We start from the raw sequence: 14,804 nt of genomic DNA on the forward strand, positions 1-14,804 counted from the left end.
TGGGTTCCTCTCTTTACCCTTTACCACCTCTCCTTTCCTTTCCCTTCCCTGTACCATATATTACCATGCCTCTTATCTGCCATTTAGGAGATATCTACTACAGAATTGCAGCAAACTCACATGTCGGAGAAGGCAATGGCACCCCACTCCAGTACTCTTGCCTGGAAAATCCCATGGACGGAGGAGCCTGGTAGGCTACAGTCCACGGGGTCGCTAAGAGTCAGACGACTGAGCGACTTCACTTTCACTTTTCCCTTTAATGCACTGGAGAAGGAAACGGCAACCCACTCCAGTATTCTTGCCTGGAGAATCCCGGGGACGGCAGAGCCTGGTGGGCTGCCGTCTATGGGGTCGCACAGAGTCGGACACGACTGAAGCGACTTAGCAGCAGCAGTAGCAGCAGCAGCACATGTATCTAATTCTATACACTTTCTGTAAGACTTCATTTTCCCTACAAACTCACAGCATGGGGAAATCTCTTCTTTCTCATCCCTCTACCCTCTACCCTTCCCATTTCTCTTTCCTCTCTTATCAGTTACACTTTCTCTCTTCTCCTCCACTTCCCCTTCCTTTTTCTTTTTTTGTATATGTGAATATTTGAAACCTATCAAAGTCAGTCCCCCACCCCAACTGGTCATCTTTTCAAAAGGGTTGAGCTGTTTCAAAAGCCTTGGGTAAGTTATGTTTTTTTCCTTGGTCTCTCCCTTTTCCATTAGTGTTTATCTGCTTGAGAATTCCTAGGAAACTTTGAATATGACATAGGTGTTCCACAATTAGAATGAACTACACCTTAACAGTTAAGGGAGGCTCAAGACTCTGAATATATATGTATATCTGACACTGTCCCAAACACAAACATTTTAGCAGACAAAGACGTTCTTCTGAATTCTCCACTGGCCATTATTATTTTCATTTTACTTTGAGCTCCTTATCATTTTTATCAATCATCTTATAGTCAGATCTTGCTTTTTTTTAGTGTTTTCATCTTATCTGTTTATAAAATATTAATACTTACCTTGCCAGTACTTTTGGGTTAATAGATAGTCTCCATAAACAAACTGAGAATTAGTTTAAGAAACTTATCCAATAATTTAGTTTTCTTTTAAATTTATTAAGAGAATTAAATTCATAACTTTTAAGTAAGCAATCAGGATATATTGCATAGCACTGGGAATTATAGTCATTATCTATAATAACTTACAATGGAGTATAATCTGCAAAAATAGCAAATTGCTATGCTGTACACCTGATGCTAATATAATAGTGTCAGTCAACTACACTTCAATTAAAAATATAACTAAATTTTTGTTAAATCTTTCTATCTTTTCCTTTAGAGTTTTTGCTTTTGGTATCTGATTAGAAAAGTTATTCCTCATCCCAAGAACATAAAAATACCCTACTCTAATACATTTATGGAATACATAGGTTGTATTTTAGATAATCTACCTATATTTGGACTGATACTTTTAAAACACATTTTAAATAGCTGGTAAGGCAAGACCCTTCATGTTTCTTTTTAAATGTTTTAAAAACACGTAAAAAATATAAACTAAATGGCCAAACTATTTTCTTTTACTTTTGTCATATTTTAAACATATGGAGTAATTTTAAAACACCATTTTGAGTCCAGTGGTTAAGACTCCCTACTTCTACCGCAAGGGGAATGAGTTCAATCCTTGATCAAGGAACTAAGATCCCACATGATGCATGACACTGCCCAAAAAGACAAAAACAAAACCCCACCATTTGATTGAGGTATTCTGACCAGCTGAGTGGGAATAAATTTATGTAGTGTCACATTTATTTTGTCTTTTTGAGATTTACTTCCCATAAAACTCTCACATAAAATATCCTTTGAACCTATTACTTATTTATGCATTATTAGTAGTGTTGATAACTCAAAATGCATGAAAGAGGTATGTGATGATATTAAATTGTTACTATGGGAAGACTAAGTAACAGGTCCTTTCTAGCACAGTGGCTGGTACTGAACAGGAACTCAATATGGAATTAAATATAGAATTAAATGATTAATGAAGACATCTTCTGGGAGAATTTATGAGACTCAACCTTATAAAACTGATCAAGTTAGGGATGCTTATATATTCACTAATCTCACTGGTAGGAAGCAAAGTAGGTGACTTTAGAATGCTAGCTTAGCTATTTATAATAAGGAATATGTCTATCAAGCATTGGAGTCAGTTGTGTCAGCCCTATCAGTGCTTATTTTTTCTTGCAGAAAATATTTTATTAGAAGTTTATCTGAAGAATGGTGTTGGAATAAGGATAGTTACTCTAATGGATTTAAGTTCTGATAGCCCATGACAGGAATGACCTATCAAATGGATTAATATTTTGTTCATTTGTCAGCATCCCCATCTACTGTGCATGAAAGACTACTACTTAGGTTTTTCACTTACAAATATTCTCTCCTGATCAATATCTTCCTCCTGGACACATTCTTTCCTAATTTAGTTATAGTATTATTTTACCATCAGATCTTGCTCTGACTTAGGAGCAGTTATTTTTAAAAATGTACATGTTGTACATTAATACAAGTTTATTTAAACTATCAGCATTTATTGAGCCTTTATATATGTGAAATACATGTTAAGTATTTTATTATTTAATTATAAAACAACACAACACCACCACAAAGGTACTATACACCAGTGTTCATAGTGATATTCATAATAATCCAAGTGTTCATTAATTGACGAATGGATAAAAGAATGTGATATACACACATGCACAATGGAATATGATTCAGCCATAAAAAGGAATGATGTTCTGATTCTGCTATAACCTGGATGAGCCTTGAAAACATTGTGCTAAGTGAAATAAACCAGAAATAAGCCACTTATTGAATGGTTCTCTTACGAGGTACCTAGAAAAGGGACATTCACAGAGAAATAAACTAGATTATAGAGTTTACTAGAAGTTGGGGCCAAAGGGGAATGGGGAATTATTGCTTAATAGTGGCAGAGTTTCTGTGTGGGGTGATGAAAACGTTTTGAAAATAGAAATCAGTGATGGTTGTACAATATTGTGAATGTGATTAACGCTGGTATGTACCCTCAAAAGTGGTTAAAATGGCATATTTTAAGTATATATATTTACCATAAAATAAAAGTGAAAAAACAAACAACCCATTGACTTAGGTTCTGTTATTTCCATTTTGCAATGAGGTAGGGAAATGGCAACCCACTCCAGTATTCTTACCTGGAGAATCCCATGAATGGAGGATTCTGGTAGGCTACAGTACATGGGGTCGCAAAGAGTCGGACACGACTGAGCGACTTCACTTTCACTTTCAGAAAAGATAAGTAGCTAGTATGAGATCATATAGGTAATAGGTTACAAACCCTAGCCTTGAACTCAGGTCTAACCTCAGCTTCCATACTTTTAACCAAATGGTTCTCTGCCTTCAATTATGAAAGTGAAAGTTCCTCCTTTTCTGCTCCCTATGTCCATTCTCTTTCAGATATTATCTCTGTTAATTCTTTGGCCTATATCCTTTTAGACCCTTTTTTTTGTGCATTCATTTAGGTGGGATATGTGTGCATATAAAAATATGTACAACTTTTCCTTTTTTAAAATAAACATGATAATTTTGTACATACTGTTCTGTCACTGCCTTTTTTTCTTTTGATAATACACCTAAGAGATGTTTCCCTATTCATATAGGTCTACCTCATTCTTTTTATTGACTGCATAGTGTTTCATGGTATGGGTATACCATAATTTATATACCATTTCCCTGTTTCTTAGGTAGTTTCTAGATATTTGTTCTACATAGAGTGTTATAGGGCTTGTACATATATCTTTGTACTATTTAGGATTAGATACTCAGAAGTGAAATTTTGGGGTAAATGCAATGCACATTTAAAATACTTAAAGTTACTGAAATGTTTTCTTTCCCCAAAGAGGTTATTAAACTCCTTGTAATGGTGTATGAGTGTACCTGTTTCCCAGAAACAGGATATTATGAATCATTTTTTCTTCCTATCCCAAGATCAGCCAATATCAGTAATTGATATTTTGACTTAATATGTAGATTCTGATTTGCTTCCAGGTCTTTGATATTTTTCATATGATCTTTTTATTTTAAATTATCCTCTTTGTATGCTCTGCCCATTTCTCTAATATTAGTCTTTTTTATTGATGTGTAAAAAACTGTTCTATATATTCTTTAAAGTATATATTGCAAATTTTCTCGTTGTTTTAAAAAACTTATCTTTAAACTTAGAGAGATTTAAGTTTTTATGTAGGTTCAGTTCAGTTCAGTAGCTCAGTCGTGTCTTACTCTTTGCGACCCCATGAATCGCAGCACGCCAGGCCTCCCTGTCCATCACCAACTCCCGGAGTTTACCCAAACCCATGTCCATCAAGTCGGTGATGCCATCCAACCATCTCATCCTCTGTTGTCCCCTTCTCCTCCTGCCCCCAATCCTTCCCAGCATTAGGGTCTTTGCCAATTAGTCAACTCTGCATGAGGTGGCCAAAGTACTGGAGTTTCAGCTTCAATGTCAGTCCTTCCAATGAACACCCAGGACTGATCTCCTTTAGGATGGACTGGTTGGATCTCCTTGCAGTCCAAGGGACTCTCAAGAGTCTTCTCCAACACCATACTTCAAAAGCATCAATTCTTCAGCGCTCAGCTTTCTTCACCGTCCAACTCTCACATCCATACATGACCACTGGAAAAACCATAGCCTTGACTAGACAGACCTTTGTTGGCAAAGTAACGTCTCTGCTTTTCAATATGCTATCTAGGTTGGTCATAACCTTCCTTCCAAGGAGTATGCGTCTTTTAATTTCATGGCTGCACTCACAATCTGCAGTGATTTTGGAGCCCAAAAATATAAAGTCTGACACTGTGTGTCCACTGTTTCCCCATCTATTTCCCATGAAGTGATGGGACCAGAGGCCATGATCTTAGTTTTCTGAACGTTGAGCTTTAAGCCAACTTTTTCACTCTCCTCTTTCACTTTCATCAAGAGGCTCTTTAGTTCTTCTTCGCTTTCTGCCATAAGGGTGGTGTCATCTGCATATCTGAGGCTATTGATATTTCTCCCGGCAATCTTGATTCCAGCTTGTGCTTCTTCCAGCCCAGCGTTTCTCATGATGTACTCTGCATATAAGTTAAATAAGCAGGGTGACAATATACAGCCTTGACGTACTCCTTTTCCTATTTGGAACCAGTCTGTTGTTCCATGTCCAGTTCTAATTGTTGCTTCCTGACCTGTATACAGGTTTCTCAAGAGACAGGTCAGATGGTCTGGTATTCCCATCTCTTTCAGAATTTTCCACAGTTTGTTGTGATCCACACAGTCAAAGGCTTTGGCATAGTCATTAAAGCAGAAATAGATGTTTTTCTGGAACTCTCTTGCTTAGGTAGAAGACTTAAATTTTTATGTAGATAAATCTAGCACTTCTTTCTTTAATGGCTTCTGGCCACGAAGCTATGCTTTGCTAAGAAAGTCTTCTCTACTTCAAGATTACAGGAATATGCTCCATTATTTCCTCTGGTAGTCCTGTAGTTTTTACAAACATTTATTTCTTTAATTGGAGTTGTATGAGTTTGGATTAATCCCCCGCCCCCTGCGCCCAAATAGTCCATCTTTTTGCCACTGACTTGAATTACCACTTTGATTTTACACTAATTTTCACATATTCATGGACATTTTACTGAACTTATTTCTGTTTAATTGTTTGTTGGTCTGGGGTTCAGGAAACTATGACACCATTGGACAAATCTAACTCACCACCTGTTTTTATTTTAAAGACTATTTTGTAAGGAAAGAAAGATTTTGTAAAGAAAGATGTTTTTAAATCTGTGCAGTAAGTTTACCCTGTTATTTGAATACCACATCCTAAGTTCCTTACTAGTTCCTAGTTCCTTCTAAGTATGTCATAGAAAGTAGAATTCATTGAGGCTTGGAATGTGGAAAATGACATTCTCAGCCTATCCTATGGCTTAAAAGGCTAATATTTTAAAACCAGGTATTATTTTCTCTGATGACATATAATTTGGTATAATATATCTACATACTTAATATCTTTTAGAACATGATTTTTTTAATCTAGGATTATGTAATATCTAATAATCTTTTTTATATGATATATAAATTTGAGCTACATGTACTTTTTCTTTGGGAGAAGTTCACAGCCTTATTGGGCTTCCCCGGTGGCTCAGTGGTAAAAATCTGCCTTGTAATGCAGGAGATGTGGCAGGAGCTGCAGGTTCAATCCCTGGGTCAGGAAGATCCTTTGGAAAAAGAAATGACAGCCCACTCTAGTATTCTTGCCTGGGAAATCTTCTGGACAGAGGAGCCTGGCTGGCTGCAGTCCATGGGGTTGCAAAAGAATCGATGTGGTCACTCACCTAGAGCCAGACATCCTGGAGTATGAAGTTAAGTGGGCCTTTGGAAAGCATTACTATGAGCAAAGCTAGTGGAGGTGATGGAATTCCAGCTGAGCTATTTCAAATCCTAAAAGATGGTGCTGTTAAAGTGCTCACTCAATGCATCACAAATTTTGGAAATTCAGCAATGGCCACAGGACTGGAAAAGGTCAGTTTGCATTCTAATCCCAAAGAAGGGCAAGGGCAAAGAATGTTCAAACTACCATACAGTTGCACTTAGTTCACATGCTAGCTCAAAATCCAAGCTATGCTTCAACAGTACACGAACTGGGAAATTCCAAATGTACAAGCTGACTTTAGAAAAAGCACAGGAACCAGAGATCAAATTGCCAACATCCGTTGGATCATAGAGAAAGCAAAGGAATTCCAGAAAAACATCTATTTCTGCTTCATTGGCTATGCTAAAGCCTTTGAATGTGTGGATCACAACAAACGTGGAAAATTCTTAAATTGATGGGAATACCAGACCACCTTACCTGCCTCTTGAGAAACCTGTATGCAGGTCAAGAAGCAACAGTTAGAACCTTACATGAAACAGCAGACTGGTTCCAAATTGGGTAAGGAGTACGTCAAGTCTGTATATTGTCACCCTGCTTATTTAACTTCTATACAGAGTACATCATGTGAAGTGCTGGGCTGGATGACTCACAAGCTGAAATCAAGATTGCCAGGAGAAATAACAACTTCAGATATGCAGATGATAGCACTCTAATGGCAGAAAGCAATGAGGAACTAAAGAGCCTCTTGAGGGTGAAAGAGTGAAAAGGCTGGCTTAAAAAACTCAACATTTAAAAAACTAAGATCATGGCATCTGGTCCTGTCACTTCGTGGCAAGTAGGTGGGAATAAAATGGAAAGAGTGACAGATTTTATTTTCTTGGGCTCCAAAATCAGTGTGGACGGTGACTGCAGCCATGAAATTAAAAGATGCTTGCTCCTTGGAAGAAAATCTATGACAAACCTAGAGCATATTAAAAAGCAGAGGCATCACTTTGCTGACAAAAGTCCATATAGTCAAAGCTATGGTTTTTCCAATACTCATGTATGGATGTGAGAGTTGGACCAAAGAGAAGGCTGAGCATTGAAGAATTGATGCCTTTGAATTGTGGTGCTGGAGAAGACTCTTGCGAGTCCCTTGGACTGCAAGGAGATCAAACAAATCAGTCCTAAAGGAAATCAACCCTGAATATTCATTGGAAAGACTGATGCAGAAGCTGAAGCTCCAGTGCTTTGGCCACTTGATGCGAAGAACTGACTCACTGGAAAAGACCCTGATGCTGGGAAAGATTGAAGGCAGGCGAAGAAGAGGGGGACAGAGGATGGAATGGTTAGATAGCATCACAGATTCAGTAAGTGTGAATTTGAGCAAACTCCAGGAGATAGTGAAGAACAGGGAAGCCTGGCGTGCTGCAGTCCATGGGGTTGCAGAGTTGGACACGGCTTAGTGACTGAACAACAACTTTAAACAGGAAGTTTGAATTTAGGTATTATTAGTCTAATACATTTTCATTTTTGACTTTTTTTTTTTCATTTTGAATCATTTGTTAACTGTGGAGAAAATTTTTGTTTTTTCACATTTTAGTGTTGAAATCTTGTTTTAAAATTTTTATTATGAAAATTACAATGCCCTACAGAAGTTTTAAGAATAGTTTAATGAACTCCCGTGTATCCTAGGTTTTTCTGTCTTTGATGTTTTGCCACATTTGTGCTGTTCTTTCTCTGTACACACATGCATACATATTACTTTTGCTGAATTAGTGAGACTAAATTATAGGTATCTTGCCCCCTTACCTATACCTACTTCAACGTCTGTTTTCTGAGAAATTAAAACATTCTCTTAGATCTTTCTACCATACAATGATTAATTTAGCAAATGTAACCCTGATACAGTATTATATAATATACATTTAATATCGAAGCTTCACCAGTTATCCCAATAATTTCCTTTATAGCAATATTTGTTTTTTATTTTTGGCTGTGAGTCCCAATCCTTTATTTCACATTACATTTAATTTTTATTTTATTTTATTTTTTGGCCACACTTAGTGGGTAGCAGGATCTTGGTTCTCCGACTGGGATCGAGCCTAAGCCCTCAGTAGTGAAAGCATGGAGTCCTAACCACTGGACTACCAGGGAATTCTGCATTTCGTTTTAATGTTCTCTTTAAAATCTTTTAATCTGGAGCAGTTCTTTAGGTATTCTTTTTATCTTTTAGGGTCTGTGTTGTGTCTTGAAACTTGTCTTAACCACAGGCCAGCTATTTTATAGATTGTTCCTCAATTTAAGTTCGTCTGATTATTTCCTTGTGATTAGAGTCAAGTTACCTGTCTCCAGGGCTTCCCTGACAGCTCAGTTGGTAAAGAATCCGCCTGCAATGCAGGAGACCCTGGTTCGATTCCTGGGTTGGGAAGATCCGCTGGAGAAGGGATAGGCTTCCCACTCCAGTATTCTTGGGCTTCCCCTGTGGCTCAGCTGATAAAGGATCTACTTGCGATGCAGGAGACATGGGTTTGATCCCTGGGTTGGGAAGATCCCCTGGAGAACGGAAAGGCTACCCACTCCAGTATTCCGGCCTGGAGAATTCCACGGACTGTATAGTCCATGGGGTCGCAAAGAGTCGGACACGACTGAGCAACTTTCATCTTCACCTTCACCTTATCTGTCTTTGGCAGGTGTGTAGTAATAAGTGATATTCTGTTCATTCAGTACATTGCACCAGAAGGCACATAATGTCTTTTGTCCATGGTCAAGATGTTATGTTGATCACATTAGATGTTCATCCCAGTAACCTAGACTCCTTTTGATGAGGGTTGGTAAATAGAAAGCAATGTCTGGATGTTATATATACTCATTGCTGCTGAGATACTTGTATGTCATTTCCTCACATTGGGAACCAAGGCTTCCAGCAACAGTTAAACATTATTGATTTGTTTGATTAACTATACTACATGTAAAATAGTTTCATAATTGCTACCTACTGATTCAAAGAACCAATCTAAGTGGAGTTCAAGTTTTTTGTACTTCTTTTTTTCACTTGACTGAAGGCATATATTTAAAATACTTTGTTGTAAAGTTACTTGGATAAGTTTTTTTAATAATTCTTTTGTGGTTATGTTATTTGTTTAAGGCTAAAATTACACACAGAACAGAATACTCAGATAAGTGTCACTGTCACTTGTTACCGCCCTATCACTTCCACCTCATTCCTACTCACACTTTGTAGGCAATCACTTTTAACTTTTTCTTTTTGAAGAAGTAAGAACATTTTAAAAATATAATAGCAGACTTCATTGGAGAAGGAAATGGCAACCCACTCCAGTATTCTTGCCTAGAGAATTCTGTGGACAGTGGAAATCAGTTCTGAATATTCACTGGAACGACTGATGCTGAAGCTGAAACTCCAAAACTTTGGCCACCTAATGCAAAGAACTGACTCATTGGAAAGGACCCTAATGGTGGGAAAGATTGAGGGCAGGAGGAGAAGGGGATGACAGAGGATGAGATGGTTGGATGGCATCACCAACTCGATGGACATGAGTTTGGGCAAGCTCCGGGAGTTGGTGATGGACAGGGAAGCCTGGCATGCTACGGTCCATGGGGTCACAAAGATTCGGACACAACTGAGTGACTGAACTGACTGATGTAAATAAACCCCACAATCTGCAGATTGTAACAATTTTCTTTCTTCCTTTTCAATCTTTTGTCTGTTATTTCTTACTACACTGACTTGGACCATTATTACAATGTTAAGTAAAAGTGATAATAACAATTATCTTAGTGGAAGTCTTCCTTTATTTCCTAATTTTATAATTTTATTTATTTATTTGACTGTACTGAGTCTTCATTGCTGTGCGAGCTTTTCTCTAGTTGTGGCGAGCAGGGGCTTCTCTGTAGTTGTGGTGTGCGGGCTTCTCATTGCAGTGGTTTCTCTTGTTGCAGAGCACAGGCTTGAAGGCGCACGGGCTTCAGTAGTTGTGGCACGTGGGCTTAGTAGTTGTGGCTTCTGGGCTCTAGAGCACAGGCTCAACACCTGCATGAGCCTAGTTGCTCCATGGCATGTAGGATCTTCATGAATCAGGGATTGAACCCTTGTCCCCTGCAGTAGCAGGTGGGTTCTTTACCAGTAAGTCACCAGGTAAGCCATTTTTCCTAATTTTAAAGAGAACAGTTTTAACATTTTACCTGTGAGTTATATATGCTGTTTTGCAACTGCTGCTGTTATTGCTGTCATTTATCAGGCCATAGGAATTTCCTTTTATTCTTCATTTGTTATAAATGTGGTTTTTAAAGTTGCATGAATAGTTGTTTAATTTAATTGAAATGTGTTTGTATAAATATATTTATTGATACATTAATTTTTCTTAAATCTCTTTATGTGATAAATTATGCTAGTCAATTTTCTAATATTATAGATTCCTTGCATTCTTGGAATAAGCCCAACTTGGTCATATTATGTTATGTTATTTATATATTGCTTGATTCATTTAGTTGGATAATTTGATGAGACTTTTTGCATCTATGTTTGTGAATCAGTTCAGTTCAGTCACTCAGTTGTGTCCAACTGTTTGCGACCCTATGAACTGCAGCATGCCAGGCTTCCCTGTCCATCACCAACTCCCGGAGCTTGCTCAAACTCATGTTCATCGAGTTGGTGATGCAATCCAGCCATCTCGTCCTCATGAATGTTCATGAATAAGGCTGTTCTTTTGGCATGAGATTAGGATTACATGAGTTGGATATCTTCTCCTCTTTGTTTATTGTTTGGAAAAGTCTGTTTTACTGTGGGAATTATCTTTTATATGTTTGGTTGAATTTGCTTGTAAAGTGGTTCAGGATTGGTATTTTATGTGTGAAAGATTTTAAACTATTGATTCAGTTTACTTGTTGAACAATTCATATTTTCAATTTTTATCAATTGCTGTTTTTAGTAACTTGTTCACTTCATTTTCAAATTTATGCCCTGAGTTGTTTATGACATTCTCTATCTGTTTAATATCAGTAGCATCTGTAGTTTTGTCTAATTTCTCATTTCCAGTGTTGACTTTTCTATACCTTCCTATTTTTTTCACTTCCTCATGTTTTTATTTTACTGTTTTCAGTGATTTGTCCTTTGGTCTTGTTGAACCATTCTGTTATATGCTTATTTTCAAATTAATTTTATTTTTTTCTTCTTTTTATTTTTGTTTTCTTCCTTCTAATTTGATTTTATTCTCTTGGTCTGACCTTTTGTGTTGTGTTTTTAACATCTTAAATTTCAGCTTTCCTTCTTTCCCATTATAAATACTGAGTGCTTTCCCATCCCAGTTATATTATAGAAGTTTTGATATGTAGTATTTTTATTATTAAGTAGTTCTGAATATGTTCTAATTACCTAATTAATTTCTCCTTCAAAATTATTTTTGAATTTCAGAGAGCTTATGGATTTTCCTTGTGGTCTTTTTGTTATTGATTTGTAATTGTGCTTATTGCATATTATTCATAGAATTTTGTTTTTATGTTCCCAATACTTGGAATTTTTGTTGGAGATTATTTTATGTTTTGCATATTATAGAAATTTGTAGAGGTTCAGTGTGTGTTTGAAAATTAATCCACCAACTCTTAGGTGGAATGTTATATGTATGCTACTCAGTACACTAAAAGTACAGTAAAACCTTTTTTGGTCTGCTTGAGCTATCAGTTACTGAAAGAGCGAGTAAAATCTCCCTTTAGGAAGGCCAGTTTGTTCTTTTAGGTCTGTCAGTTTGGCTTTACATATTTTGAGGTTATGTTATTGAGTGTATACATGTTTAGACTTATTATGTCCTGGTTAAGTTCAGCTGTGTTTTCTTTTTTTTTTTAATCCTTAGGTATGACTCCTTTAAATCTCTATTCCCCTAGTGCCTCCCCACCTGGTATCTCTTTTGTTTAATTTTTATGGCTGTATTGATTTTGGGGGTGAGGACAGATGGTTAATATTAGCCTCTATTTACTTTTTCTGAAATTTTATGTGAATTTACTTAAGAACCTACTTATACAGAATTTTAGAAAGGATGATCACATGTAAATATTGCGTATTTGGAAAAATGCTTATAAAATATGGAAACTTCCAGCAATATTGGTAAAGAAAAGTAATGAATATAGACTTGAATATATATATTAGTAACTAAAAAGGGATCAAATCTATTCATATAGTAGAGTTTATTTATTTTAAAAAATTTATTTTTTCTATTTTTGACTGTGCTGGGTCTTTGTTACTATGCAGGCTTTTCTCTAGTTGTGGCAAGTGGAGGCTACTCTCTAGTTGCAGTGCATGGGTTTCTCATTGTGGTGTCTTCTCTTGTTGTGGAGCACAGGCTCTAGGACATGTGAACTTCGATAGTTGCAGCACATGGACTCAGTATTGCGGCTCGCAGGCTGTAGAGCGCAGTCTCAATAGTTGTGTTGCACAGGATTAGTTGCTCTGTGGCATGTGAGATCTTCCTGGATTGGGGATCAAACCCGTGTCTCCTGCATTGGCAGGCAATTTTTTACCACTGAGCCACCGGGGAAGCCCCTGTATAGTAGGGTTTTATAAAGAAAAGAGTATTTTATCACCCTATTCCAGTAAATTTGAAGATTTCAATACAGTGCATAATTTCTTAAAAGAATATAATTAATACAGTTGTCACAGGTAGAAATAGAAAAATGAAAATGACAGTCTGAAGAAATCAGAATATCAAAAGTACAACATAATGATGCATGTAAGATGTTTCACTAGCAAGTTTTAGCAGACCATACAGTCATAGTCTCCTTTGTCTTCTTAAAACTTCTTTAGTTTTGTTTTTCACAGTAAGATCTTTAAACAACCTGGAATTATTTTATTTTAGAGAAAAGAAAAGGAGAAGAAGCTACTCAACATATTACATAAGGTTGGTTTATCATTGGTACTAAATCAGATTAAGGTAGTATAGAAAAAAATATAATTGTAACCCAACATTGTTTATAATCACAGATGTAAAATACCTAAGTAAAATGAAAGCAAACCAATTTCATCTTTTTTTTTTTTCTTCTTAAATACATTACAGCAACTTCCCTGGTGTTCCAGTGGCTAAGACTCTGCCCTCCCAATGCAGGGGTCCCAAATTCAATCCCTGGTCAGGGAGCACGATTCCACATGCCACAGCTAAGAGTTTGCGTGCTGAAACTAAACAAACAAACAATCCTGCATGCCGCAACTAAAACCCAGCACAACCTAAATAAATAAATAATAAATATAAAAATAAATAGTAAATATAAAAAATACATTATAATCAAGGAAGATTTATCTCAAAGTATACAAAGACGTATCAACTTATAAAATCTTTTAAAGTAAAATGCCATGTTAAGAGAATAGAAAAGAAAACCAAATCTTGTCCACCTAGGTTGTAATTAACAGTTCTACCAGTTATGTATGAGAATACCTGTTATTCACACTCGGGAAAAACTTGGTGGTTTCAGATTTTTTTATTTTTGGCATATTTGGTTGTTAAATAATAGAATATTACTAAGTTTATTTGCATTTCTCTAATTCTTGTATTGTGAACATAATTTTCTCTTTATTAGCCATTTGCATTCAACACATTGAAAAGTTGGGAGAGTAACACTTATTGCATAGTTTGTTTACTTGAGAACAAGGCACTGTTTTATTTATCTTTATACTTCTTACATCTTATAAAATGCTCGGCATATAGTGAGTATTCAGAGATACTTTTTGAGTGAATAAATATTGGTAAACTATGAGACTTCTGAAGAAATTTATGAAACTCAGTTTTGAATGTCTGTTAATAGAATCGTTTTGTAGTGTCAAAGAAACGATATTTTTGCTAGCAGTTTCCAGAAAATAAAGAATGGACAGAATTATTCTTTTAATTCATGTTATTAATAATACTACAAGGTCCCACAAAATGTGGATATCTGACTGAATCCTTAATCATAATCATACATGATTTAACTACTCATTTGCTTGGTGCTTACAGAATGTATACTATTGCATGGAAAGATAATATCATTTTTTTTTGACATATTGTTACTCTTTGTACCTTTGCTAAAGATTGTTTCAGCAACCATTTGCTTATCTGAATTGAATTTCAGATACTTCAGTTTTTAAAAAAGTTTCTTTTCCTGTTTTATGATAGTGTTTTAGAGGATTGAAATACTTAGATTTCTAACCTTTTAGATAATGTTACCCAGAGGAAGGTATATATAGAATTATTCTTTAACCGTAGTTATCTGTGATGAATTTGCTGTCTTTGGATTTAGGGTCAGAATGAAACAGAGATATAGAACATGTCCTCTGCTTGGGTTAAGATATTTGGAAATCTTGAGGGGGACAGGGTTATAAAGAGGAGTAGAATAAACAAAGAACTGTTCAATGTAATGTA

General features: G+C 36.1%; 1 protein-coding gene across 10 annotated transcripts in view; it reads left to right on the plus strand.

Moving 5' to 3' along the window:
• The window catches only part of CDC42BPA (CDC42 binding protein kinase alpha), a 292,824-nt gene that overhangs the window by 29,825 nt on the left and 248,195 nt on the right, over nt 1-14,804 (plus strand). For 2 of the 10 annotated variants that reach the window (XM_081486916.1, XM_081486918.1), the window contains exon 1: nt 5,927-6,006. The exons of the other annotated variants lie outside the window; for them this stretch is intronic. The gene's annotated coding sequence lies outside the window, so the exon portion shown is untranslated. Of the gene's footprint in view, nt 1-5,926; nt 6,007-14,804 lie in introns of those variants that run through there. 10 annotated transcript variants of the gene reach the window in all.

Source organism: Giraffa tippelskirchi, chromosome 5, assembly GCF_054371585.1.
Source record: "Giraffa tippelskirchi isolate mGirTip1 chromosome 5, T2T-mGirTip1v1.2.pri, whole genome shotgun sequence".
Taxonomy (NCBI): Eukaryota; Metazoa; Chordata; class Mammalia; order Artiodactyla; family Giraffidae; genus Giraffa; species Giraffa tippelskirchi.